Source organism: Pseudorca crassidens, chromosome 7, assembly GCF_039906515.1.
Source record: "Pseudorca crassidens isolate mPseCra1 chromosome 7, mPseCra1.hap1, whole genome shotgun sequence".
Classification (NCBI taxonomy): domain Eukaryota; kingdom Metazoa; phylum Chordata; class Mammalia; order Artiodactyla; family Delphinidae; genus Pseudorca; species Pseudorca crassidens.
In genome coordinates, this window is record NC_090302.1 from 36,247,641 (window position 1) to 36,272,499 (window position 24,859).

Consider the following 24,859-nt stretch of genomic DNA (forward strand, 5'->3'; position numbering starts at 1 on the left):
GGTAGGCAGATTCTTAACCACTGCGTCACCGGGGAAGTCCCTATACTCTTAAGTATATATCAAATAATTTATAAAAATAACACATACACACTATTATATATAAAAAAGATAAACAACAAGGACCTACTATATAGCACAGGGAACTCTACTCAATATTCTGTAATAACCAGTATGGAAAAAGAATCTGAAAAAGAATGGTTATATGTATAACTGAATCACTTTGCTATACACCTGAAACTAACACAACATTGTAAATCAACTATACGCCAATATAAAATAAAAATTAAATAAGTAAATGAATAAATAAATAATAAAAAATTAGTTGTAAAAGTCTTAGGAGGTCTTATTTGATTTTTGTCTTCCTGAGTTTTAAAATTAACTAGAATTACAAGACACCATGGGGTGAGTACACATGAGGTCATACTCACACCAGCTTTGTCTTATTTGGGGAGGATAAGTTCCTAGTTGACTTTAACTAGAGATTAGCACTGTATCTGGCAGAACTGCTAATGCAATCAGACTATTAACTCTGAACTTTCTTGTATTCATTCATTTATCCATACAGATGTGTTTACTGAGCACCAGTGATGTGCCAGACCTGCACTTGGCACCAAGGCTATAACAGAGAAGAAATATTGTTCCTGCCCTCATAGATCTTGCATTCCAGTGGAGAAGACAAAAGGAAAATTAACAGACAACGAATTAAATAATTATAATTTGTAATAAAGGGCTTCCCTGGTGGTTCAGTGGTTAAGAATCCGCCTGCCAATGCAGGGGACACGGGTTCAATCCCTGGTCCAGGAAGATCCCACATGCTGCGGAGCAACTAAGCCTATGTGCCACAACTGCTGACCCCACATGCCACAACTACTCAAGCCCGCACGCCTAGAGCCAGTGTTCCACAACAAGAGAAGCCAACACAATGAGAGGCCTGTGCACCACAACAAAGAGTAGCCCCCGCTCGACACAACTAGAGAAAGCCCACGCGCAGCAACGAAGACCCAACACGGCCGTAAATAAATAAATAAATAAATAAATAAATAAATAAATAACAATATGTAATAAATACTGGGGAAAATAAGCAACAGTGGTTAGAATGGGTCACTGAGAAGGTAATGTTTAAGTCAAGATCTAACTCAAAGAATGAGAAGCAAGAAAAAGCAAATCAGCCCTTCCCATCACAACTTGAACAACGTTTCCAATAGGAACTGTGCAGGACCATGTAAACAATGTTTCTATATGAAGCAGTTAAAATGATAATGTTCCTTTATTTGACAGACTGCTGCTTTCTCACCAAGGACATCCTCAGCACTACCTCATTCCTCCCACTTCCTGCTTCCTCAGATACCCAAATGCTGAAATGCTCCTGCTCTTTGACAGTATCCATTCCAAAACTGGTCCTTGGGACTTCCCTGGTGGTCCAGTGGGAAAGATTCCATGCTCCCAATGCAGGGGGCCTGGGTTCAATCCCTGGATGGGGAACAAGATCCTACATGCACGCTGCAACTAAGAGTTCACATGCCACAACTAAGAGCCTGCATGCCACAATTAAGAAGTCCAGGGCTCCCCCGGTGGCGCAGTGGTCGAGAGTTCGCCTGCCGATGCAGGGGACACGGGTTCGTGTCCCGGTCCGGGAAGATCCCGCATGCCGCGGAGTGGCTGGGCCCGTGAGCCATGGCCGCTGAGCCTGCGCGTCCGGAGCCTGTGCTCCGCAATGGGCGAGGCCACAACAGTGAGAGACCCACATACCGCAAATAAATTAAAAAATGTAAAAAAAAAAAAAAAAAAAAAAAAAAAGAAGTCCACATGCCGCAACTAAACAAACAAACAAAAAACTGGTCCTTGCTTCCCTAGCACAAGCTCAAATCCTGTAAGCCCCTTTCGACTCACTCTTACTGAGATGCCCAAGATCCTAGGGTGTATGGTTTCTCTTGCTGCAGCAAGCTAAGTATACCTAATTGTTTTTTAATCACGGATGTGTCCCTAATGGTCTGTGGTTGATAGGCCTTAACAGGAATTGTTAACCCAAAAAGAATGAGAGGAAGAGCATTCCAGAAAGAGGGAATTTAGGTGCAAAGATCCCAGAGGAAGAAAAGGCTGACATGCACTGAATTTAAACTGCTTTCAGAGGTACCAGGAAAAGGAAATGCAGATTTGGAGCGGGGACAATTAGTTAGGTATATGGGAAAAAAGAAAATTGGATCTCTACCTCACACCACACACAAAATCAATTACAGTAAAGACTGTAAAGTGAAAGACAGACAATTAAGACAGATAAGGCCTTTCCTATACCAGACCCATAGCTAGGAGTGGCAAGAGGAAGAGCATGGAGATAACAATTAGAAAAGCAAGAATTCGAATACAGTTTCATGGAAGCCAAGAAGGAAGGAAAAAAGCAACACTACTAAAAAGAAAGTTTCTAGGAAGTAGATTTCTAAATAAATTTGGAAGTGTTCCTATATAGGTTAAGTAGGTTAAGTCCTAGGACCTGAGTTTAGGTACTGCAAAATGGAGCTTTCTTAGAGGTAGACATGGGGTGCAAGCTCTCTGAACCTATATAGATAGTTTCTCTAAGGAGCTCTTCCTAGGCCAGTGTGACAGGACAGGACTTGAGATTTCAACCTTGGAAAGAGATGCTTCCACACCCCTTAGAAAGCCACGCAGGAATCAGAGGGGCCCAGGGAAGTGGAGGTCACTGAGTCAGCACAGCACACCAAGGGCTCTGGAGTTCACAAAGGGCTTTGAGTCCAAGACCCAGCTAGTGATAAACTCCTTTGCCTGGTCTGACTCCTGTGCACAAATCTCCTTCTGTGCCCTAGCACTGGACTAGGTATGGCACCACAGAGTTCAAGATCCCAGGATCCCACTCTCTGTAACATTTACAAAGATTAGGTAAGTATATGCATAGCCAAATGGGACTTGGGCAAAGTTCTACCTGGAAAGGGCAAAACTCATACATCTGAATTAATGCCTCTCAGTAGTGGAAACCTGGTGCTAGTGCTCATTTCTAGAGCCAGACAGTCTCCCTTCACCAACAGGCAGGGTTTTAGCAAGTCTGCTGAAGGCTCTGTGATTGGTTAAGTGGCCAGCACCATGTTTACTACTTTCAAGTTCTCTGTCCTTCATCCTGGCTCATCCAGAGCTGAGTGGCCAGCATGTTATTAAACCTTAATAACGGTATGACTTTGGAAGACCTAGAGTTATGAGTTCAACCTCAGGACTGTGGTGAGTTTATAAAGGAAAAGACAGAGCAATAGGGAAGGTCCTTGCTACAGTGAAGATGGGTATCTTCTTAAACTGAAGTGGAGAAAAAAAATGAATGAAATTATCAAAAGCCCAAGAGACACAGAGGATTTTTTTTTTTTTTTTAAGATCCCTTTAAATTTCCTTACAAAATGCCTAAAGCACTCTGATTCCAGGAATCATTTTACTTGGAGATAAAAGGTATGCTATTTAGCAAGTAAAAAGTCTTCAAAAATTTGGTCAGTGAAATGAACACTAGAGCAGAAGTTCTGGAAGGAAAAATATCAAAACCCAAGAAAAAAATCAGCTTAAAAAAAAAGGTTTTAGTAGCAATGTCAAAGCTAAAATAGCAAGAAAGATAAAGATCATGGGCAAAAGACATTCTGATCCAATAAACAATATTAGTCATTTCCTAGGAAGAGGTGGCATTGGACCAACTTAATAAGCAGGTGGAACTTTTAATCTAGCTGAATCTGCATGAACAGCGTAGGCAAACAAAGGAAGCAAAGTCAAGTCCTGATAATAGCGGAAAGCTGGTGATATAAAATGAAATATTTCCGCTTCCACTGGAGTGGCAAAAGTTGTTCCAGGCAAGGAGACAGCAGAGAGGACATATTTATTCCCCCTGGGCACCTGAGACACAGGATTAGAAATATCCTTACTAATTCAGAAACCTTTTAAAGGGCATTTGTTATTGGAGCAAATTGGGAATTAAGTGGAACCACACCCCCAAAAGACAGGAATCATAGGACTAAGAATTTTTAAAACAGGAAAAATAGCAGTAAAGGTATAGAGGTCAACACAAGGCTAAGAAACCTTTGGGATCCTGATGATGGAGAAGAGAATGAGCAGGACTCTGGAAATGGGGGAATGTTAGGCTATAAATCTGTTTAGAAAGTGGTCTGCTATAAAAGTAGGCTATCAGGTTCCTTAGAGAGCAAAGCTCCAACTAATGCAGTATTGGGGCATTCAGAACACAGGGGTTAAAGAGGAAACACAAACAGACATTTCAAAGTTTAAAAACCATGAGATGGAGGGAGTTCCCTGGTGGCCTAATGGTTAGGATTTCACTGCCATGGCCTGGATTGAATCTCTGGTCAGGGAACTGAGATCCTGCAAGCTGCACAGCTCCGCCAAAAAACAAAAACAAACAAACAAAAAAAAACATTAGATGGAAATGGACAAAGGGAAAGAAGCAGGCCTTAGGAAGTATATGTAAGACTCCAAATTGCCACCACTGCACATGCCTAAATTCCATACAAAGGACTGGGCTATTTCAAATTGCCACACTCAGAAAGAGAAAGCAATTAGTATGATGTTGGAATTCATTTTCCCAGACAGGGATATAAGAGTGTCATAACCAACTTCTTGATAGATTTTTCCCAAATGAGTTTTGAACTTCCAGGTTATGGCCTCCAGTCAACTAGCAGAGATCAACTCTCACCAGTGTAAGACTAAATCACACACCTCCTATTTTTCTTCCTTCCATTTTGTTATCTACCCCCTTCCCTCAAATCACACCATGTCTTTAGGTGAGTAATACAAATGTGGCCCTAAATTGTAGCTACTGAATCCAGGGAACATCATTTGTGCTACTGTATAAGAAAACTGGTGTTTACATTGCAAAACTGCTATAATGATAGCAGATTTTACTTGGCTTTTAAATTTTGTAGAAGTGGAGCTGGTTCTAAATATTCTGAAGTGCTCTCCCTGTTTATCCTCTAGAGTCTGGAAATACAGAACACAGAAAAGACTTTTGACTGGAGTAACCCACTTGCTGCTAAAGGAAGTATATGATCAGTCAATGTGGAAGACAGCCTCCCAACTGTGGATAATGAAGAAGGAAACTAGACCCCATACACCTGAATGTCCTTCTGAATGTGACTAAGTAGAAGAACTGGAGCTATATACAATTGGGGTCTTGAACTTTTCTGAGGAAAGAAGGAATTGCCTAGATAGTGGAAGAAAATTTATCAGTAAATTTTATAAGATAGCAACAAATTGGGGGCATTTTCCTACCAACATAGTCTTATCTGGACTATGCTATTACCTGCTGTATAATACATTTACATTATCTAGTGAGCTTGGTATGACACTGATGCTGAGGATATTTCAAATGAAAAGTAAAATACAGAATGGCATATAATGTGGCCTTGTAATACATTTAATTAACATACTGTCCTGCTCCCTTGCAGAGGCTTCTGGGAGCACCAGTAAAGAGGCATTCACTCCCAAAGGTAGTAAGGGACTGATCTGGCCATCTGGTTGGTCCGTAGTAGAAATACTGAAAGGACAGATCCACTGGTGAGACACGCCCATGAAGATACAGTAAGGATGTTTCTGATTTATCCCACACAACACAGAGATAGAAACCAAAATATGAACAAAAAAGTTAGGAACACTGAGCTGTAAGCAAAACTCCAGGCACTACCTTCCCCCTTTCCACTACCAGAAGAAATACCAATTGTGAAGCTCAAGGATAATTATTCATCCTAGGAGCTAGAGGCCTGATCACTCTCCTGGGACGCCCTCCTTTGGAAGTCTCCCTTTTTCCCACTGGTCTCCCGGTAGGTCACTCCTTTTAGTGCTATAGCATTCGGTGCATATTCCCCTTTTAGTGTTAAGGCTCTTAAGCCACTACTTTGGGAAGGTGAAGGAAAAGGAAGGATTTGGACTCTGAAAAGGGGGTGATTAGACATAACACATTTCCTTGTTTACTGAACTGCCTAGTAAATTGAGTTGTACGAACAGAAATAACTCGAAACCCTTCTTTGAACTTCTCTCCCGGACCGTCAGTGTCATGGAAACATGTAATGGGAATTCACATCTATCACAGCCTCCTAGGTGGCAAGCGCTTTACCTCACCGATAACCCGGAGGCGGATACGATCCCTATCCCACTTACAGAAGAGGAAACCAGGGGTCGGAAAGGCTATCTCATCCAAGGAACCGTGCTCATAAGGTGGGACTCCGGTGAAGTTCCCCAGTCTCCTGTGAGCCAGGAGCACCCTGGGCCCGAGCCGCCGTCCCCCGCGCCGCGCACGGCCGGAACCCCGGCCTTCACCCACGCGGGACACACTGACCTGAGGGCGGAGGGCCGGGAGGGACTGGGCCAGGCAGAAAGACAGACGCGCCGGCCTGCCGTCCGAAGGGAACCGGTGAGCGCAGAGAGCTCCTAGAAACTTTTTGGACAGCCACGCTCTGGCCGTTTCCGCCCGCCAAGGGAATCAAACCTCGCGCGCCGGAAGGGGCGGGGACGCAGCGGCGTCTGGGCGGTCGCAGCGAGGCGGGGCGCTGTCGCCCTGGGACAGCGAGCGGGCCCAGGGAGTGGGATGGTTAAGAGGCTTCTGGAGCTTGCTGAGAGGTGAGTTAAGGCCTTGGTCTTCGACCTGGAGTGCCCCTCCCCGGAGGGCACGTGAAGATTTTCGTGGTGTCGTGAGCATACAAAGTTTTTACATAATTCAACTTTAAGTTCTCTTTCCTAAAATTGATTTGCAGAGAAGTCGCTAGTAGTCACAGTCTCATTTTCGTCCTCCCCTTGCCCAGTGGCCCTTCTCCCATCCAACAAAAGACAAGTATACCTCTCCCCTGTAAAAATCTTACTAAAATATGTTGCCACGAGGAATAAAACCCCCAGGGGACAAATTGTCCATTAGATAGCTCAAGGTACCAGAAACACCTACCTAGCATCACAGGAGAAGTCCTTCTAATACGTTTTACTGTTTGGTCATTATTTATGTGACTTTCATGGGCTGCATGAATTACTACAATTGTAATGAAAATCCAGAAGGAAAAAAAAATTATAGCAAGAGGAAAGAAAAAAATATTAAGTATAAATTTATATATGTATTTTTTAAAGAGACTTTTTCTTAAAGAACGGTTTAGATTCACAGCAAATCGGAGGGGTACAGAGATTCCTCCTAAACCCTCTGTCCCAACCACATGCATAGCCTCCCCCATTATCAATATCCCCCACCAGAGTGGTACATCTGTTACAATTTATGAACCTATATTATCACCCAAAGACCACAATTTACATGAGGGTTCCCTCTTGGTGTTGTACATTTTATGGGTTTAGACAAATGTATAATGACATGTCTCCACCATTATAGTATCATACAGAGTAGTTTCACTGCCCTAAATTTTTCTGCTCTGCCTACCTGTGAAGTGGAATAGTGTTATATGTGTATTTTTATTGCAATGAAGTGTGCTATTGCACTGGATAAAAGATTTTCAAGCAAAAAAAAAAAAATTAAACTAAGATAACATTCTGTGGAACCAAAATATGAGTTAGGAGAAAAAAGAGGGAAAACAAGCAAGTTAAAAAGTAAATTGTTTATTTTGTTCGTGTAATTTTTATCGGATAATAGTGGGTATCAAATCATTCTGGTATTTCCAATCCATTGCATATCTTTTAAGGACTTACAGCTTTACTTTCAGAGGTTTACAATAACCAGTTGTTTTAAAAATATTTACAATTTATCCAAAAATTAAAACCTTTGTGACTATTTAAAATTATAACAAGAGAATGCATGGTGGGAAGCCATTCAGTGTTTATAGCCTGGCCTCCAGCATTATGAGAATACAGCTGAAACGGAAAGGGCTGGATTTTGAAGATGACACCGCTGTAAAAAGCTTGGAGGCAGTGCGAAGGAAGCTTTGTGCAACTCTTGGCAGGAATAAGGGTTAGCAAGGCCTCCGTGGTTCACTGCTGCTAAGAAGGCGCAGCAGTCCTGGTCGCCCTGCCATGAGGCAGAACAGCAGTCCCCAACCTTTTTAGCACCAGAGACCGGTTTCGTGGAAGACAATTTGAACATGGGACGAGAGGAGGGGTAATGCAAGTGATGGTTCAGGCGGTAATGCGAGTGATGCGGAGCGGCAGATGAAGCTTCGCTCTCAGTAGCTGGCCACTCACCTCCTGCTGTGTGGCCGGTACCAGTCTGCGCCCTGGGGGTTGAGGACCCCTGAGCTAGAATAGACGTCTCTATGGTCAAGTAGACACAGAGCCATTCCTCTCTTCCCCACCCGGTGGGGCTGCACATGAGCAGTAGCCACAGTATGGGAAAGATGGAGGAAGAGCAAAGAAGGAAGATCCCTTTGGTTCCAGAAAACCTCCTGAAAAAGAGGAAGGCTTATCAGGCCCTCAAAGCCACCCAGGCAAAGCAGGCGCTTTTGCACAAGGAGGAACAGAGGAATGGAAAAGGGCTCAAGTTTAAGCAACTAGAATGGTTTCTACATGATTCCTGGCAGCAGCTATGTGACAGGGTGCACCTCAGGCGACTAGAAGTGAAACCTCATGGCTTGAAAGTGCCAGATAAATATTCTTTGGCCTTTGTTGTATTCATCCAAAGGATTAATGGGGTGAGTTCACTGGTGCAGAGGACCATTGCAAGACTTCGCCTGAATAAGATTTTCAGTGGTGTCTTTGTGAAAGTAACCCCTAAAACCATAAAAACGCTTTGTAGAGTGGAACCTTATATGACCTGGGGATTTACAAATCTGAAGTCTGTTTGGGAACTCATCTTGAAACGTGGACAAGCCAAGGTCAAGAACAAAACCATCCGACAGACGACACAGTGATTGAGGAGCACCTGGGGAAGTTTGGTTTCGTTTGCTTTGGGAGACCTCATTCATGAAGTTGCCTTACTGAGGAAGAATTTTCAGTCGATCTCAGGGGTTTTGTGCCCTTTCCAACTCCCAGTGGCCCACCAGGCTACCAAGAATAGAGTGGGTTTCCTCAAGGAGGTGGGCTCACCTGACTATCGAGGAGAAAGCATCAGTCAGGTCATCCGGCAGCTGAACTAAACCCAGAATATTTGAAAGCACAGTGCATTTGGAAGCATGTGTTTTTGTTTTATGGAATTGTTACCCAGTATCTTCAAAAAAGATTATTTTCTACTATATCTTCAGAAACTGGAGGGGAAGTGTCAGGGAAAAGATGGTGATAGTCATGGCAGGCACTTTTCATCCCACGCCAGGTCCAAGGAAACATTCCTATGTATTTTCGGTGTTGGTCACCATCCACCTCTGAAACCAGCAAAAGACTCATGCCATGGAGGAGGGATGCTTTGTCACATCTTCTATCCTGGGGTTTAATGTTGGTGAATGAATACCCAAGCATGAATACAAGACAGCAGTGGACCAACCCCAGGGACGTACTTGAGCCTAGGGGTTCCTAGGGCCTTGTTTTAGAAAGAATTGTAAGTACAGTTAGAAGAGCACAAAAGCAGTGCTCGGTTGTCTCTGCTGTGAGTCCATGTTCTAACTTCAGTGACAGCGTTGTGAGCTCTCAGACTTACACAGAGCTCTAAGTGTATATGATGGCTTCCTTATCCTTGCCTGCAGCTGGCTTAATGCTTTTCTTTAGCTCAGGATTTTAACCTGTTCTTGGATCTATGAGAAGGGAAGGACACTTTCCCCAGGAAAACATGCAGAAACTCCAATTCTGTCTTGGAAGTTTAGAGTATTTGTAGACCCTACTCAGGGACCCATGCACCTTATGTGAAGAAGTCCCGCACTATCAGGATTGGTCACCCAGGCTCTGACCTTCCTAGTCTCTTCTGGTTCCATGTCCTATGGAAGACCAGAGCTTACCAAGGTAGGTTTTTCCCTTCAAGCCAAATGAGTGTTTCCTTTTAAGAACATGGTGGTAGATTACTGAGTCCCTGTGCCATCTATGACTCAGGGAAATGGCCACCATTTAGTTCTTCCGGGCTTCAGGATGGAATTCTCTGGTTTCCCTGATGATCAGTCCTCTCCTTAAACCCAAATCAGGAAAGAGTGAACCATTTTCTTGGTTTGGCATGGATGAAATTAGCAATATTTGGTCTTTTAGGCTGCAGGCAAGCAGCTTAATTGGACCCTTTCCTTATATATTCTAGACTCCAGAAGTATTGCCCTCTACCCTGCAAGTGATAATGTAGACCAACACTTGTGGAGATGTTAGACCTAAAAAGAGGGTCTGACACTGCTTGTGTTTGTCATCAGTGTCCACCCCTAAATGGGCCTTCCCTCTGCTCCTGTCACTCACTTAGTTGCCTCAACTTGCCATCTAAGCAGTTGGTGAGGGTGTGCCAGGCCCAGCTTAAGAGCTGAAAACATGCTTAACTATTGTGTCCCCTGGTCCTTTAAGATCAGCTCTGCTGGGGTTTCCCTGGTGGCGCAGTGGTTGAGAGTCCGCCTGCCGATACAGGGGACACGGGTTCGTGCCCCGGTCCGCGAGGATCCCACGTGCCGCGGAGCGGCTGGGCCCGTGAGCCATGGCCGCTGCGCCTGCGCGTCCGGAGCCTGTGCTCGGCAATGGGAGAGGCCGCAGCGGTGAGAGGCCCACGTACCGCAAAAAACAGAAAAAAAAGACCAGCTTTGCTGCAGTTTTGGTTCATGGGGCGCTCAAACATGTTACTGAGCCCAAGCTCATACTACTCGCCGCCCAACAGGCTAATAAATGGAGAGACGAGTTGTTGGGGCAAGGAATAGACACTTTATTCAGAAAGCCAGAAAACTGAGAAGATGGCGAGCTCGTGCCCCAAAGAACCATCTTGCCTGAGTTAGAATTCAGGCTTTTTTTTTTTTTTTTTCCTCCAGGCTTCTTTTATACTGAAAGGGGAGGGCGTAAAGTCAAACACTTCCCGTCAGCCTCTGGAGGGGATGTGTTATTCGTTCACAGGTGAGCCTGGCCAGCTAAACAAAGGTATTTTAGCTTAATGCTCATTACCTGGGAGGCAGGGTTGCCAGAGATTGGCCGTTATGTATAATTTAAGCTTATAGGCAACATCCCTTTACTGATTAACTTGTACTAGAATACAAAATATTCTTCCCTATTACGAACATAGCTGTGAGATTGAATTGGAGGTATTAACAGTGCCTTAAAATGTGCCAGATTATGAGGTAATTAAATTGCTTGGCTCAGGAGTTAACCTGCCAGGATTAGATGTTACAGATGTCACTCTGATACTGTGAAACATTGTAAAATCAGATGACTTTAAAATGATGTGTCAAAAAGTAATGCGAAAAGAGCAGCTGTGAGTGTGGAAGCCCCGGGTTTATATCCTGGATCTGTCTTATACTAAATATGGGAATGTTTCCAGTCTTGCCTGTAAAATGGGGCTAATATAGTCAAGCCTGTCTGCCTCACATGGTTAAGAGTAGTAAGGAAAATTACAGTTTTTTTAACTTAGAATTCTATATAAATAAAGGAGGTTATAAAAATTATTACTAAAAGTATGGTGAGAAAATTTAGATATCTACTTAAAGTTTTTCAAACTTATGTTGAGTGTACATATTCAAAAGAGCTTGAGTATTACTGACTTAAGGAAAGTAATTAGGCTGCAAGACAAAACAGTCCAGTGCAAGGAGGCAGGGCTCTGAGCTGTGGAACCTGACCTGAAAGAAGTGCCTGCCCCTCTGTGAACCTGTTTCCTCAAATGGACAATAAGGAGATTGGATATGATTCTGCTGCTCCTTGTTTCTTGAGTCACTAACTGGGTGGGTCAGGCCATTTGGAATGTAACATCTCTACCAATAATAACACCATTAGCAGCAATAATAAAACCCTCTACAATTTTTTGAACGATTAATGTGCACTTACATGCATCATCTCTATAACCAAGTGTCTGCCTCTCTCACACAGGGTAATTCATGCTATTCATTCTTTTATCAGTCACCAGTGTCTACCCTATGCCTCACCCTGTTCAGGGCAATGCCAGAAAAGGGAAGAAAAGAGATGTGTCTTCTGCCCAAGGAATCTCAAAGACAGAATAGCCAGATCCATAGACAACCAACTTTAATAAAGGACCAGACAGAAGCACCAAATACAAGTGCACTCAGCCATGCTGTTTAGAGCTGGAAATGGGGAGCAATTAGTTCTGATCAGGGGATTGAGGTATTTTGTACTGGAGTTAGGCCTTGAAAAAAAAAGAAAAAGAAAAATTTGACGAGTGTAGAGCATTCCCCAGACAGGAGGAGCTCTATGTGCAGAAGCACAGAGGCAAGAAAACACAAGTCTCCTGGGAGAAAGGTATGTTGGGTGGAGCACAGGAAACAAGGGGTGTGGCAGGAAAGGAAGAGCCAGTAATCAGGGAACCCTTTGTGAAGGTCCTTGTGTGCCAGGCTAGAGTTGGGAGGGGTGCTGACCAGGAAAGGGAGATGAGCAGTTGTGCATTTCAGAGGAAGCCCACGCAGCCACTCTGCCAGCGTAAGAGTATCCGAGCCTGGCAAGGCAAGGCGAGAGCTGTGCTTCTCTGGTGGTGGAATGAGTGCCTGAATGTCGGCACCATTTGCGGCTGAGTCTTCAGTGGGGACGGGAAGCAAAGGCTTCAGTCTGTTCATAGCAATGCTGTTTCTCTTCTGAGGCCAGTCAGGTTCGCACACCTCAGGCTACAAACCGTGCCTTGATTCTTATATCCAATCCAAGAGAAAATGGGAAGCCACATAAAGTTAAGTTTGGGGCCATAGTCCTACTAGAAAAGGAGATAGCTCCAAAAAACCTATTAAAAATATTTCAGGAATTTGAATTTGAAAACTACTTTGGGAATTTGCTAAATTTGCTAATTTCGATAATTAAATTATGGTTGTATAAGAGAATGTTCTTGTTCATAGGAAAACATGACAGTGGGGGAGAGGAGGAGGAGGAGGATGATGATGATAGGACAAAATGTAGAATTAGTGAATCTGGGTAAAGAGTATGTGGGAATTCCTTGTTCTGTTCTATCCTTGCAACTTGCCAATAACTTTGAAATTATTTCAAAATTAAAAGTAACCCAAGGGCTTCCCTGGTGGCGCAGTGGTTGAGAGTCCGCCTGCCGATGCAGGGGACACGGGTTTGTGCCCCGGTCCGGGAAGATCCCACATGCCGCGGAGCGGCTGGGCCCGTGAGCCATGGCCGCTGAGCCTGTGCGTCCGGAGCCTGTGCTCTGCAACGGGAGAGGCCACCACAGTGAGAGGCCCACGTACCGCTAAAAAAAAAAAAAAAAAAAAGTAACCCAAAAATGTCAGGAATATGTTTCTTAATTCCGTTTATCCCTTAGCACCTACCGCAGGATCTTAACATTACTGTAAATAACAATGATTTATCTCTTGAGTTCCATTCTCTGCTAGGCACTACTAGGGGTTGTATACACGTTATTTCTAATCCTGCAGAGTAGGTATTCTTATTCCTATTTTACAAATGAGGAGACTGAAGTTCAAGAAGTTTAAGTATCTGATAAGAATAACAGCCAGGAATCCAAAGCCCAGGATTTTTCTGCTGTAATTCTCAGTTAATTTTTGTTTAATGAAATATGATAGAAGTTTGAATAATTTAAGGCACCATACAAATATAAGAGACTTTATGAATTACCGAGAATTATGATGAACACTCTGATCTAAAGAATACCCTCATCAATAGGAAAAGGCTAAATGTCAGTGGACTACTGTGCAACCAACTTTTCAAAAGAATTAGGTAATATACTGCCATTAGGGTTGCCAAAGAAAATGGCAACATGCTGGGACATATTTACACTAAGAAAATTATCCATTATCCAAAATTCAAATTCAACTGAACATCTTGCATTTTTATTTGCTATATTTGGCAACCCTAAACGCCATGAAACGATGTCTGTTTTCTAAGTGAACAAAATAAGCTACTGATATAAACAAAACACAGCCCCATTTTTGTTTAGAAAAATGTGTAAGTACAGGAAAATGTCTGGGAGGATATACTTTATAGTGTTAACATTCTGTCTAGAAAATGGAATTAGGATAAGGTATGGAAAGAAGATTTAGTGTTTACTTTCTATACTCTATTTTGTGTATTTTTAGTTGAAATCTTCATTGAGATAATTATAGATTTGTATGCAGTAGTAAGAAATAATGCAGAGAGTTCTGTTGTATGCTTTGCTCAGTTTCTCTCTAAATTGGAAAAAAAACACAAAACTCTTTTTTCTGTACTACTACTCACACTGAACACTTCTGACACCAGTTGGGTGTCTACAATTCAATTCAATTCTGACACTATCTACCTGAAATTGGCATTAGACCCCAATTGTTAAGAGCTTAGTCCCACAAAACTGCTCCCACTTCAGATGCCAATCTGGAATCCAGGCTTCCTGTACTTATGACCAAGCAGCTATAAATCATGGGTTCTCATGACCCCGTTCTTGAGTTCAATAACCTGCTAGAGCAGCTCACAAAATTCAGAAAAATTAGTTTATTTACTACATTACTGATTTATTATTAAAGGATACAACTCAGGAAGAGCCAAATGGAAGAGATGCATAGGGCAAGATGTATGGGAAGGGGCGCAGAGCTTCCATGCCTCTCCAGGACCGTCACCCTCCCAGCACCTTGATGTATTTAGTACCCTCTCCAAAAGCTTCAGTTAGGGTTTTTTACAGAGGCTTCACTATGTAGGCATGATTGATTAAAACTTCCAACCCTTGGGACCTCCCTGTGGTTAAGACTCCATGCTCCCAATGCAGGGGGCCCGGGTTCGATCCCTGGTCAGGAACCAGATCCTGCACACCACAACTAAAAGATCCCGCACACTGCAACTAAAGATCCCGCATGCCGCAACTAAGATCCGGCGCAGCCAAATAAATAATAAAATAAATAAATAGTTTTTAAAATTCCAACCTTCTAATCACATGGTTGACTTTCCAAGCAAAAACCAGTCCCCCATCCTTAGGACCTTTCCAGGATCCTCCAGCCACTAGTCATCTCATTAACAACAAAAACACACTTACCACTTCAGAGATTACAAGGGTTTTAGAGCTGTGTGCCAGGAAAGGGGGAGTGGGGAGGGCAGACACAAAATATATATTTCTTCTTATGTCACACACCACCAGTGGTAACATTTTGCAAAACAAATTCATCCAAGCTGTTGCATGCATCAATGGTGCATTCCTTTTTATTGCCAAGTAGCACTTCATGGTTGGATGTACCATAGTTTATTTAACCATTCACCTGTCAAAAGCCATCTGGGATGATCACAGTTTGAAGCTATTACAAACAAAGCTGCTATGAACATTTGTGTGCGGGTTATTGCATGCATTTTTAAACTAATTTTTAGATCTAAAAATAATAGATTATATAAAAATGTTATAACATCAATCTGACAAAAAATAAATAAATTGCAAAGCAAACAACAAACTGGGAAAGATTTATAATGTATACATAGACAGAATAAACTGGTAGCTGAGATGGCCTCTGGGGAACTGGTTGACCAGAGGAAAGGGAAGGAAAGGCTTCTCACCACTTTGGCTTTATACATTTTGAATTTTATACCAGGCTTGTCTATTACCCTTTCAAAACTGAATTGTTTTTCAAAGTAATACCTGCAGTTTAAACATAAATTGCAACAGGTATGATTACTTACAATTAAAAAAATCTTTTAATGAATGACCTTCTGGATGGAAAGAAAAAAAAAAGAAATCTGTATGTGGACAGTGGTTTCAGAGCTAGATAATCCTCTCCAAATGGCCTTCACTCCCAGAACCTGGGAACCTGGGCAGGAAGTGTTGCTCTGATTGGAAATAACAGAATTTATGAAAATTACCAAAATTTAGAAACCTGGCCCACCCAAAGAGCAAGATTGTGTGTTGCCCATGAAATAAAGATGTTTCCCTCAAATCTTTACCAGGAGAACAAAAACCAGCCAAGTAAAAGGGTGACAATTATCAGAGAAACACTAATCCAGGAAAATAAGTTGTCAGTGACAAAAGTAGGGAAGGAGAAACAAAAGCAAAAATAAACAAATGAGACCTAATTAAACTTAAAATCTTTGCATAGCAAAAGAAACCATCAACAAAACAAAAAGACAATCTACTGAATGGGAGGAAATATTTGTAAATGATATGACCAGTAAGGGGTTAAGATCCAAAATATGTAAACAGCTCATACAACTCAATATCAAAAAGAAAAAAACCTGATTAAAAAATAGGCAGAAGACCTGAATAGACCGTTTTCCAAAGAAGACATACAGATGGTCAATAGGCATAGGAAAAGATGCTCAACATCACTAATCATCAGAGAAATGAAAATCAAAACCACAATGAGAGGGGCTTCCCTGGTGGCGCAGTGGTTGAGAGTCCACCTGCCGATGCAGGGGACGCGGGTTCGTGCCCCGGTCCCCACATGCCGTGGAGCGGCTGGGCCCATGGGCCCGTGGGCCCTGGCCGCTGGGCCTGCGCGTCCTGAGCCTGTGCTCCGTGACGGGAGAGGCCACAGCAGTGAGAGGCCCACGTACCGCAAAAAAAAAAAAAAAAAACAAAACACAATGAGATATCACCTCACACGTGTCGGAATGACTATCATCAAAAAGGCCACAAATAACAAATGTCGGTGAGAATGTAGAGAAAAGAGAACTTTTGTACGCTGTTGGCAGTAATGTAAATTGGTGCAGCCATTGTGGAAAACAGTATGGAGGTCCCTCAAAAAACTAAAAATAGAACTACCATATGATCCAGCATTTCCACTCCTGGATATATATCCAAAGAAAGTGAAACCATTAATTCGAAAAGACACATGTATCCCAATATTCATAGCAACATTATTTACAATAGCTGATACATAGAAGCAACCTAGGTATCCATCAACAGATGAATGGATAAAGATGTGGTCTATATATACACACACACACACACACACAGACACACACACACACACACAATGGAATATTACTCAGCCATTAAAAAGAGTGAAATTTTGCCATTTGCAACAACATAGATGGACCTGGAGGGTATTATGCTTAGTGAAATAAGTCAGACAGAGAAATACAAATACTGTATGATATCACTTGCATGTGGAATCTAAAGAATAAAACTAGTGAATATAACAAAAAAGAAACTGACTCACAGATATAAACAGCAAACTAGTGGTTACCAGTGGGGAGAGGGAAAGGGGGAGGGGCAAGATGGGGATAGAGGATTAATAGGGACAAACTACCATGTATAAATTAAGCAACAAGGATATATTGTATAGCAACAGGGAATATAGCTAATATTTTATAATAACTTTAAATGGAATATGATCTATAAAAATTTTGAATCACTATGTTGTACACCTGAAACTATATTATATTGTAAATAACTACACCTCAATTTTTTTTTTAAGTGGAGAAGGAAAGGGACCTGAGTAGAGCATTGAGGAAAGAAGGCCAACTTCTAAGACATAAATACTGTGTATCCAGTCCCTGTGGGTGGAGGACTTGTCACCAGAGGAGAGACTGAGCAGGGCAGCAGAGCAGCAGGGAGAATTCTGAGCCCTTTCACAGCCAGAGGGGACTGTCCCACAGCAGCATCCCAGCACCTTGCCTCTAGCCTGCACACTCTGATCAGTCTTCTGGGAGCTGAGAGCGGCCCACGTGTCTGTTGTCCTCCTGTGAAGGAACCTACAAGCTCTGGCTTTCTCTAGTAGTCTGGGAGTTTGGTGACTGCTGTGAACACCCCAAAACTGGGATCTTCTAAGTTTGTGAAGCCTGAGGTATAGTTCTCAGAAGAATGCATATTCCACCTCTGTGATCATACAGCCTTATGCTCACATCTCCAGTAGTCCACTTAGCACCAAGGCTCGTGGCCAACTGGTCGAGTGTTACTCCTCCAGAAAGACTCTGTAACTCTAGAGACCAGAGTCTGTGTCTATGTGGCTTATCCAGCCTAGGACACAGTAGGAGCTCAATAAACTTTCTTTTTGAAGTACTGTGTGTGTGTGTGTGTGTGTGTGAGGGGAGAGAGAGAGAGAGAGAGAGAGAGAGAGAGAGAGAGAGAGAGAGAGAGAGAGAGAACTCAGCTTAATTTTGAATTTAAATCCCCATTTTGCTAAAGGAGCAGAAACATAGTCTTTGGAGTCCACCCCTCAATTTCTCCCTCATCCCATTAAGATGATGGAGGTAAGCATCTGACCCTTGGTCATCAGCCCATGCCAGTGGCTCCTGCTACTGCTCTCATTCCTGACAGCCAGGCCTTCTGCCTGGAAGCTCTTTTCCCCTCTGTGCCATCTAAGAGTATGGGAATCGGTGCTCCCTCCTCCCAGGCTTCAGCTTTACCTCTTGGGGCTCTGTCCAGAAGGCAGGGCTTGTCCCTCAGAACGCCACTAAGGTTTCCATCATCAGGACTTCCCCTTTGTCTTTTCTTTTTTTCAGCCTCAGGGAAATCTCTTCTCTGTTTGAGGATGGGGTTCAGGAAGCCCTGCTCTCTCCCACAGAGATTTTGTCTATTCTTGGAGTCTTCTCTATGGAAATGCACACATTTTTGGACACCAAAGCAAGAGAGACTCCTTTGATTTTTCTTTCATCTCTGTCACATTCTTTCCATAAGGACAAGACAACAAAAAAGGCAGCGCCTTGAATGAAGGAGGGTGTGGGGGGATGAGTTGAGGGGAGAGTAGTAAACCACATGGAGAAAGGAATATAGTTAAACATCACAAAAAATGTTATGTTATGTCATAACATAACAACTGAATACATAAACCATTAATGGAAAAGAATATAAAAAGAATGTATATATGTGTATAACTGAGTCACCTCGCTGTACACCAGAAATTAACTCAACATTGTAAATCAACTATACTTCAATTAAAGAAATAAATTTTTAAAAAACTCAATACATTTTAAATGGCATGTAGATAAATGAGCATCCACATCTGCCGAGGAAAAAGTGATATTGCGTTGTCTCCCAGCTCCCATTCAGCTGCAGCACTGTGCCCGAGAGCCGTGACCATCAGGAGAACTGGTCTTCTGGAGGGTCATCTTCTACAGTCACCAGAGCCCACAGGTCACCCTCCTTGGCTACAAACAGAATCTTAAAATAGCTTTAACTCTCTGTTCAGAAGCTATTCATGCCAGCCGGGATTCCCAGAATCTCTGAAGCTGGATTGGAGTGTGGAAAGCCCAACCTGTTCACTCCGAGGAATATTTCTAGGTTCAGGCAAGGCAGCAGATCCAAGAGCAGGAAGATTCAGGCCAGTACTTTGGGACAAGATGGGCTGCAGCTGAGGCATTTTGCACCTGTCTGCTTGGCCTCTGTTGTGCACTCATTCCTCTGCAACAATTATTGTGGAGCCCTCCTTGCCATGAGTTCGTCACAGAAGAGCTTGCTTGGTTCTGCCTCCCCACCAGCAGAGCTGGCAGAAGACTCTGGGACGTGTGTAGATCTGAACTGAAGGAAAAATAGGAGGGCTGAGGTGAAGAAATGGCCGTGGCCACAGTAAGAAGGCTCATTGACAGTCTTATGAAACCTCCAACCCCATAGTCATGATACCACCATGCCCTTGAGAAGGGCTTGCATATCCCTTAGGGGACCCTAGGGAGTTCACACACCTTCCACCCCCAAGTTCAGGAGGGGCCTGCACCAGGCTTGGAACCTTCAGAATCGGGGCCTGGATTCTAAGACACTCCAGTGAGCAAGCATATGACAAGTGCTTTCTGTGTATAGAGACAGAAATGAAAGTGATACCACTCACTCATTAACCCACGAGACAAATATCTACTGAGCGCCTGCAAGTACCTGCTCTCAAAAAGCTTACCTTCTAGTGGGTGAGACCTTCTAGTGAAATCACATAAATAAGTGATTTCATTTTGGATTGTGACACATGCTGACTAAGAAAACTAAGTAGGGACAGGGGATAGAAAGTGATGCAGAGAGAGAGTTGCTGTTTTATTTTTATTCATTTTTATTGAGGTGTAGTTGATTTATAATATTATACTAGTTTCAGGTGTTCAATGTAGTGATTTAGTATTTTTACAGATTATAATCCATTAAAAGTTATTATAAGATAATGGCTATAATTCCCTGTGCTATACAATATATCCTTGTTCCTCATCTATTTTATACACAGCAGTTTGTTTCTCTTAATCCCACATCCCTATCTTGTCCCTGCCTCCTTCCCTCTCCCCACTGGTAACCACTAGTTTGTTTTCTACATCTGTGAGTCTGTTACTGTTTTGCTATATATAGCAGCACTATTTACAATAGCCAAGGTATGGAAGCAACCCATGTGCCCATCAACAGACAAATGGATAAAGAAGACATGGTATATACATATACAATGCAATATTACTCAGCTGTAAAAAAAAAAAGAATGAATTTCTGCCATTTGCAGCAATGTGGATGAACTTAGAATATTATACTTAGTGAAATAAGTCAGAAAAATACTGTATGATATCACTAATACGTGGAATCTAAAAAATAAACTAATGTATATAGCAAAACAGAGAGCTGCTGCTTTTGATAAGGCCATCTGGAAAGGCCCCTCTGAGGAGGTGATGAGAGAGCAGAGGTGTGAAGGGCCAGAAATAGAGAGCCATGTGAAGATGGGAAAGAACATTCTACACAGAGGGAACAACAGAGACAGGTTCTGAGCAGGACCAGGCTTGGCATGTTCAAAGAAGGCCCACGTGCCTGGAATGAAGGCAGCAAGAGCAGAGAGGCTGGCAGATAGATGGGGAGGTGAGAGCCACCAGATTGCATAGGGCCCTGCAGCCCCATGAAGTACTCCAGACTGCATTCCAAGTGTGATGTAAAGTCACAACTGGGGAGTGATATGACTGATTTACATTTTAAAGACCAGAAGGCAGCTGTGTAGGCAATCAGCTGGAAATGGGAAGAGTTTAAGCAGTAAGACCAGTCAAGAAAGCTACTGCTGTCCAAATGGATGATGGTGGCTTGGATTTGGGTGACAGTAGTGGATGGTGAAAAGTTGTTGGGACACTGGATATATTTTGAAGGAAGAATCTTCTTGGGGAGTGAGGAGAAGAGAGGAGTCAAGGATAGCTCCAAAGTTTATGAGCTGAGCAACTGGGTGAATCGTGATATCATTGACTGAGATGGTTATATATAGGGGCTGGGAGGAGGTCTGGAATCAAGAATTCTATCTGAGGCTTTGTTAATTTTGGAACAGCAAGTAGGCAGCTAGATATGTGATTCTGGAATTCTGGAGATAGATTGAGACTACAGACAGACTGGGGAGTCATCCGTGCAGAGGTGGTATTTAAGCTCCAGGACTAGATGAGATGAGTAGGAAGAGAGTGGAGATGGAGAAGAGGTTTGTAAATTGCACACCAGGACATGCCACCACGATGTGGTCAGGAAGAGAAGGAGTGGCTGAGAAGGTACAAGGAGGAGCACATGGTGACTGGGAAGGCCTGGAGAGGAAGTGCATCAAGGAGTGCATCAAAAGCTGCTAGGAGATTAAAAATAAGATGAGAACTGAGAGTTAACCATTTGCTAGGGAAGATGGAACCGGTGGTAACCTTTCAGAAAAGCGCTAAGGGGCTTGCCTCACTGAAGTCAACTGAGGAGAAAATGAAAGGTGAGGACAAGAGTGAAGAGAATGAGAGAATCCCAGCAGGAAACACGTGGCCCCTCCAGCTGCGCGGTTTTAAGAGCCATCTTAATGAAGATACTCTACTGAGGTAGGTGGAGTAAGAGTACTAAAGGGGAAGTTGAGACTCCCAGGGAATAGAATAGCAGGAAGCTGAGGCCTGAGGGGCAAGAGAGGTATTAACTGAAGCAGGGTGAAAAGCCATGGAAGAGGGGCCACCAGGCACAGAAGTTGTAGTTGAGGAAAGCAGCATTCGGAAACAGAGTGAGGTGGGGAAGAAGCCTGAAGAATAAATCGGGGTGAATTCAATTGGAAGTCATTGGAAGCCTGCAGGTAAGGCAACCTGGTGATAGAATCCACAGAAGCCAGCTTCCCAGAGCAGGGATGGGTGGAGAATGAATGGGGGTGGGGTATGGAAGGGAACACGAAAAAAATCAGTAGAGCTGTAAGCTGGGGGAGGACAGCAAGTACAGGTGACTCTAGTACAAACCAAAAGAGAAGGCAGCAGGCTGCAGAAATGGTAGAGAGGAAAAGCATAGACATAAAATCCTGGCCTCACCACTGTTTTACCATGGACACAGTGATTAGCATTCCTGGGAATTGTTAGAATTAAATGAGGAGACTTTCCTGGTGGTCCAGTGGTTAAGAATCCGCCTGCCAATGTAGGGGACACGGGTTCAAGCCCTGGTTCGGGAAGATCCCACATGACGCGGAGCAACTAAGCCCGTGCGCCACAACTACTGAACCTGCGCTCTAGAGCCCGTGAGCCACAATTACTAATTACTGAGCCCACGTGCCACAACAACTGAAGCCCGCGCGCCTAGAGCCCATGCTCTGCAACAAGAGAAGCCACCGCAATAAGAAGCCCGCGTACCGCAACAAAGAGTAGCCCCCGCTCGCCACAACTAGAGAAAGCCCATGCGCAGCAACGAAGACCCAACACAGCCAAAATACATAACTAAATAAGTAAAATTTAAAAAAATAAAAATCATGGTGATTTAATGTAGATTCAATGAGGAAGACCTGTCCCGCCTTCTGGGATCTCTGCTGAAAAGTGTTTCTTGTTCTGCTGCTTGAACCTGTGGCTATGTGTGCTGTTACCACCTGGTGGCAGCATGCCCCAATCATGAGTTTCATTGGAGAGCCGACTCCTTTTAAAACGTTATGGACAGAAAGACAACCAGACATTATGGACCTCCTGATGAAGTGCACAGCACCACCTTTGAAGTAGCCTTGCCAAAAAAGCAGACCTGAGTCCAATTCAGGCTCTGGATCCAACTACCAATTTACAGAAAATACAGGGATGAAAGAGCCACGTTAAACAACCTCATGAGGATGCAAAGCAGCAAAACGAGAGTATGGAAATCTCTATGGGACAAATGCCTTAGTTTCTTAACAACAACAAAAACAAAAGGGCAAGGAAAAGACAAGGCTGGAAGAGGAATCTTCAGATTAAAAGAGACCAAAGAGGGCTTCCCTGGTGGCACAGTGGTTAAGAATCCACCTGCCAATGCAGGGGACACGGGTTCGAGCCCTGGTCCAGGAAGATCCCACATGCCATGGAGCATCTAAGCCCGTGCACCACAACTACTGAGCCTGTGAGCCACATCTATTGAGCCCGCATGCCACAACTACTGAAGCCGGCTTGCCTAGAGCCTGTACTCTGCAACAAGAGAAACCACCGCAATGAGAAAACCGTGCACCACAATGAAGGGTAACCCCCGCTCGCCGCAACTAGAGAAAGCCTGCGTGCAGCAATGAAGACCCAACGCAGCCAAAAAATAAATAAAGTAAATAAATTTTTAAAAAAAGGACTGAAGAGACAAGTTAACATATCACAATAAAAAAAGTGTTCAGGGAAATATGAATGCTGACTGGATTTTGAATAATATTAAGAAATCACTGTTGAATTGGGGGAGTGGGTTGGTCTGGTGGTTATTTTTTTCAAAGGAAGTACTTTAATATCTCTCTTTTTTAAAAGATACATATTGAAATATAGGATGTATATTTGTAAAGATAGGATGTCTGATATTTACTTCAAAATAATCTGCGGAGGGCAAGGGGATGAGGAGCCAAAAGCAAAATTGCCTGTGAATTAATTATTGTTGAAGTTAAGTTATAGTACTTGGAGTTTCATTATTTCCTTGTGTTATGGACCGTATATGTCTTCCCAACATTCTTATGTTGAAGCCCTAACCCCAAATGTGATGGTATTAGGAAGTATTAGGAGATCATGAGGGTGGAGCCCCCACTAAGAGGGTTAGTGCTCTTATAAGAACAGGAGGAGACACCAGATCTCCCTCTTGTGAGGGTATAGAAAGAAGGCAGCTGTCTGCAAACCAGGAAGAGGGCCTTCACCAGAACTTGACCATGCTGGTACCCTGATCTCAGACTTACTAGCTTCCAAAACTGAGAAACAAATGTCTGTTGTTTAAGCCACCCAGTCTATGGTATTTTGTTAGGGCAGCACAAATATACGGTAGTTGTGGTCAGCAACATGTCAGTCACAGGGAAGCTTTTTAGAAATGCAGAGTCTCAGGCCCCACCCCAGACCTATGAGTCAGAATTGTAGTTTAACAAGCTCCCCAGGTGAATCATAGGAACACTTAATGCTTAAGAAGCATCAAATTACATTATTCTGGGTTGCCCTGGTGGCGCAGTGGTTGAGAGTTCACCTGCCGATGCAGGGGACACGGGTTCGTGCCCCGGTCTGGGAAGATCCCACATGCCGCGGAGCGGCTGGGCCCGTGAGCCATGGCCGCTGAGCCTGCGCATCCGGAGCCTGTGCTCCGCAACGGGAGAGGCCACAACAGTGAGAGGCCCGCGTACCGAAAAAAGAAAAAAAAAATTACATTATTCTTTCTACTTTTGTGTATGTTTGAGATTTCCACAGTAAAAATATAAAAACTAAGAAATTATAAAAAGAAACTTTATAATGTATAGCAAACATTACATCAAAGATGCTCATTAAATATTGGTTGAGGTGAGCAGATGCTGCCCAGATAGCAAATATTTCTAATTTTCTTATCAAAAATAAGTGTATCATAATTTCAGTATGTTATGATTAAAAATACAGCACATATCAATATATTTGATCTTTGCAAAAGGCCTCTAAAGTAACCTTTTGTAACAGATTTCAGGGATGAGTAAAATAAAGTGTAGAGAGACCAAGTGACTCATCCAAGATCTCATAGGTTTTAAGTGGAAAAACTAGGACTTCTAACTCCAAAACCCATTTTCTTTCTACCACTACATCATAATTCTAGGAATTGAAATGTGTTCCAGGCTTTTGTAGTTTGTTTTTGTATAATTTGGTTTGGGTT

At 43.1% G+C, this 24,859-nt stretch overlaps 1 protein-coding gene, 1 long non-coding RNA gene and 1 pseudogene across 6 annotated transcripts in view; 2 read left to right on the forward strand and 1 right to left on the reverse strand.

The window, feature by feature from the left end:
- Window positions 1–6,488, reverse strand: part of MELK (maternal embryonic leucine zipper kinase) — a 78,391-nt gene extending 71,903 nt beyond the window's left edge. For 3 of the 5 annotated variants that reach the window (XM_067743932.1, XM_067743935.1, XM_067743934.1), the window contains exon 1: window positions 6,326–6,487. The gene's annotated coding sequence lies outside the window, so the exon portion shown is untranslated. Of the gene's footprint in view, window positions 1–6,325 lie in introns of all 5 variants that reach the window. The other 2 variants (XM_067743937.1, XM_067743936.1) reach the window with 2 other exon arrangements.
- LOC137227687 (uncharacterized) overlaps window positions 6,483–24,859 on the forward strand; it is a 47,273-nt gene continuing 28,896 nt past the window's right edge. Inside the window, exons 1-2 of the long non-coding RNA XR_010944959.1 lie at window positions 6,483–6,606; window positions 10,827–10,908. This is a non-coding gene — a long non-coding RNA (uncharacterized lncRNA). The remainder of the gene's footprint in view (window positions 6,607–10,826; window positions 10,909–24,859) is intronic.
- Window positions 8,283–9,047, forward strand: LOC137227017 (large ribosomal subunit protein uL30-like; annotated as a pseudogene).